Below are 4,945 nucleotides of genomic sequence, written 5' to 3'. Positions count from 1 at the left end.
GAGGAAAGGCTGGAGGACAAACAATGATCACACAAGCTTTGGGAAACTAAAGAAGAGGGCAGAAGAGAAAGAATGACAGAATAAGCAAGGAATAGCTGAACTTGGTCTTTGGGTTTGGGGGATGGGATTAGTTTTCTGTGGCCGAAGTTCTCCCCAATCATTTAGAAGAGAGAAAAAATGATAAGAAAAAAAGGGGCAGCCCTACCCACCTGCTTCTATTCCATATGTCTTTGTCGCCAAGCTCAACACTGGTTCACCTAACTTACTAACTGTTGCCTCATGTTGCTATTATTGCTTTGGACTTTTCCATGCCACTAGTCCCACCTGTCCATCTGTGCACCATAGTCAGGACCCTACTGTGTTGCTGGGGTTTCCGCTGGTCTCTAGGCCAGTGTAGTTCACCACAGTTCTGGAAGCAGTGAGGGGAGGGGTCTTTCTCTCTGTACTATGAATTATGAAGTGAATGGCATGGCTTTCATGACTGATCCCCACTGCATAGCAATGAAGCTAATGATTTATTCGATTTTCTTGGTGAATAACAAGTGTAATACAAGCAGGATACAAGCATATGTTCCCATAAATTGCCATATTTCTTTAGCCTTAGGAAAAAAGTGTATAATACTGAGGATTTCACTCAGGGCCTTATATATGCTGAACATGCACTCTACCACTGAGCTAAATCCTCAGTCCTGAAAACCAAAAATTTTAGATCATCTGTTATTGTGAAACAAAATAGGTACCTGCACATACAACAAATAAAGTACTTAATGACTTATTGCAAGATGAACATGGAAACATTGAGGCCAAAAAAAAGAAGATTTCTAACTCTACATAGTAATATTCCAAGATATTAAGTGAGATCAAGAGGGGTGAGAGCTAAGCATGGTGGCATGCTCCTATAGTTGCAGCTACTTGGAAAGCTGAAACCAGAGGATCCCTTGAGCCTAGGAGTTTGAGGCCACATGAGCAACAGTGTAAGACTGCTTAAAAAGAAAGGTGCACCCATCTAAAGAAATCACCAGCAGAGTAAAAAGAAAACCCAAAACTTGGGAAAAAATTATAGCTGACTGTCCCTCAGACAAAGGGCTTCTATCTAGAACATATCAAGAATTAAAAAACATCAGCTCCCGCCAAATTCAAAGACCCAATCCAAACATGGGCAGCTGAGATGAAAACACACTTCTCAGATAACGAAATACAAATGGCAAATAAATACATGAGAAAATGTTCAACATTATTAGTCATTTGAGAAATGCAAATTAAAACAACAATGATATTTCATCTCACCCCAGTAAGAATGGCTAGCATTAAGAAATCAACCAATTACAATGCTGGCAGGGCTATGCAGAAATAAGAACTCTTCTCTACTGCTGGTGGGAATGCAGACTGGTGAAGCCACTGGAGAAATCAGTTTGGAGATTACTCAGCAAACTAGGTCTAGAGGTCCCATTCAACCCAGCTATTCCCCTTCTTGGTATTTTCCCAGAAGATCTGAAAACATCATATCACAGCAATATATGTGCACCCATGTTCATAGCAGTGCAATTTGTAATTGCTAAATTGTGGAAGGAACCCAAATGTCCATCCACTGAGGAATGGATAAAAAAATTGTGGTACTTTTATATAATGAAATATTACTCAGCTTTAGAGAAAGATAAACTCGAGGCTTTTGCAGGTAAATGGTCACTACTAGAGACCATACTCATAAGTAAAATAAATCAGACCTCATAAGTAAAATAAATGTAAGCATCATTATTGTCTCACTAGTGTAAGACCTGAAAGAGGGAATAAAACTAGGAGGTATGATAGACATTGTGAAACGAAAGCAAAATGCTCAAAAGTAAAGGGCAACAGGGTTTTGGGAAAAGAAAAGGGAAAGAAGGGGAAATTATGTAACTTTGTATATACAGGATAGCTAATATAGTCATATTACTGTCTTCTATTGCTCTACAAAAAGGAACAGTTAATGATTACTTGTTTGATCAATCTTGTATGTCTCTATTTGTTTTCCTGAAAAATCACTTTGAAGATATCAATAAGTAGTACAACAACCATGGTTATTTTCCTACAACTTTGTCTGTAACTTTGTTTTGTTTGTATTGTTCTTATGCTACTTTGTAAATAGATGTCTGTCTGTTAATATGTTTTCCTTCTTTTATTTTTTAAAATAAAAAAAGAGGGGGAACCTTTAAATCATAATGTTGAGTGAAATAAATCAGACACACACACTTAAAAGTTACATGGTTTGTCTTACATGAGAAACTCAAGGGGGCTGGAGATTTAGCTCAGTGGCACAGTGCCTGCCTGGCAAGCGCAAGGTCGTGAGTTTGATTCCCGGTACCAGAAAAAAAAAAAAGAAACAAACAAACATGAGAAACTCAAAGTGTAAATAAAAAGAAAAATAAAATATAAGATAATATGAAACTGGGAGACAGATCTTATGCAAATAGGAAGGATATCAAGAGATAGAGGGAGGGTAGATTCAGGGTAGGGTGTCTGTGACGTAATAGAAATTAAGATATATGTGTGCCAATTTCCCAGGAAGAAATGTAATTATTATATACTACAAACATGTAGTAATAAAGATAAAAATACATGACTTCTTTTTAACATTTTCCAATTGTCACATGTATTTATCAGTTTAGTTTGCTATGGATAATAGCAACTACCCATTAAATGTGTAACTAATTAATCTATAATTAAACTAGAAGATATTTTGTAACAAAATATATAATAGAGGAAAAAATCACCTATAGTAGTGTTTCCCAAGATAGAAAATAACAATATTTGCATAGCACATTATGATAAATTTGGAGCCTTAGTGTATGGGACTTGGTGAAGCCATTTTCTTTTTATATGACACAATTATGATAACTATTTTGGACACTATATTAAAAGTGAATGGAGAGAACTTCAACTTGAGAAATACAAATATGTTTCTGTCAATAGAACTCTTTATCTTGGGTTTTATGCTTGAAAGCCTATATACAATTTGTGGTCTAAACATTTAATACAAAATAATCTCTTCAAATTTTTTATAACACCAGTGGTACACCCTATAGTTCCAGTTACTAGAAAGACTCAAGTGGGAGGATCGCTTGACTCCGGGATTTCTGGGCTGCAGTGCTCTATGCTTATCAGGGGTCCATTGTAAGTTGGGCATCAATATGGTGGCCTCCCAGAAGTTGGGGACCACCAGGTTCTCTAAGGAGAGCTGAACAGGACTAGATCAGAAACAAAGCAGGTCAAAATTTCCAGGTTGATCAAATTTTTTCCATCTACTGTCAATAAGCACTTTCACACAAATAGAGAATAAAATTGTTACACTACTACTTAACCAGTTAACAATCTACATTTTCCATGATTTTCTGTATATCATGTTAGATACAAATCAAACTTTTAATAGTGTGTTCCAAATTGGTCATCTACTGATCTATCATGGAATTTACCTTCTTTTTATTTTCAGAATTGAGCATTTTTGACCATCTCAGCTTTTGAGCACTAATCCTTATTCTTTCTTCAATAATCCTCAGTGGTTTTTGACAGTCATCAAGGAGTTATTTTTAGGATAAATTTAATATTACAATGAATCTTACTCGTATTACCTGTCCCCTTCTCTGGAATCAGGTTCAAGTATTAGCAGTACAGATAATATCGTTTGATATATAACATTTAAACTATCAAAACAAAGTTATGTTGGATGAATCAAAATTGTTTTAATTGCAAAAGGAAAAGAGCTAGATTGTAACTAAAACTAGTTAAAACAAGGAAAAGGGAATTTATTGGCTCATGTAATTAAACCAAAGAAAATATATAGAGCTAGCTAGGGAGCCTGGAGCCACAGACTTAAACAATATTAATGATTTCTCTCTCTCTCTCCCTCTCTCTCTCCCTCTCTCTCTCTCTCTCTCCCTCTCTCTCTCTTTGTCCCTCTCTCTCTCTCCATTTTGCATATTCTATACTTTGGTGGTTGTCATTGTTTTTCAGATTTCTACAATATGTGACTTTTACTAATATGTGACTATTGGTATTTTTTAGTTTACCCGTTCATCAAAGGAGAAAAACACCATCTCCATATATCTAATTACTCAAGAGATACACCATCTCCATATATCTAATTACTTTAGTCCCATAGAAAAACTCAATATTACTCCCACAGAAAAGCTCTAAGTGCTAAGTTTTGTTAGTATCTTCACCCTGGACCAGTTACTGTAGCTAGAACATTTGGGTTGGTCAAGCATAGGTCATGTGACCAACCTGTTTGAAAGTGGGAGGGGGTAGTCTTTATTATGACTTGTAGCCACATCATAATGTCAATGTTTTCAATAAAGTAAGGGCAGTTCTCCACACGAAGGGTCTGGTGGGAATCTCCATAACAAAAGAAGTGAAAACACAGATAACAATCATGATGCTCCTTAGCAGGGAGAAAGAAGTCAAAGCAGATTTGACAATTCTTTGTTTCCCATTGTGAATATCATCCCTCCTGCAAGTCAGGCATTTAAACATCATTTGGTGTTTAAAAGCAAATGTCAGCGTTGAATTCCTTACTTTAGACAAAATAATACAAATACACAATGGATTAGACTTTCAAAGTTCTTTATAATAGACTTGGAACAGTTCTAAAAATGTGGTCTATTTTCTTAACCTTTTCCCTTTTGAAATAAAATTAGATTTACAAAAAGTTCCAAAACTAGTGCAAAGAGGCTTTGTATACCCATTACTCAGCTTTCTCAGAGCTGAGCCAGGTCATTAATATTGGTGCAATACTATTAACTAAGCTATAGATCATCTTTGAAGTTTTCTAGCTGTTCTTTTAGTTTATTCTTTTGGTCAAGTGTTCAGTTGAGACTCTTCATTGAATTTGGTTATTATGTCTCCTTCCTCTTTGCATGTAGATTATTTCTTTTATCTTTTTTGTTTGTTTGTTTTGGTACCAGGAATTGAA

Source organism: Chinchilla lanigera, unplaced genomic scaffold, assembly GCF_000276665.1.
Source record: "Chinchilla lanigera isolate Chin_1 unplaced genomic scaffold, ChiLan1.0 scaffold00017, whole genome shotgun sequence".
NCBI classification, from domain to species: domain Eukaryota; kingdom Metazoa; phylum Chordata; class Mammalia; order Rodentia; family Chinchillidae; genus Chinchilla; species Chinchilla lanigera.
This window is presented reverse-complemented; position numbering follows the sequence as displayed.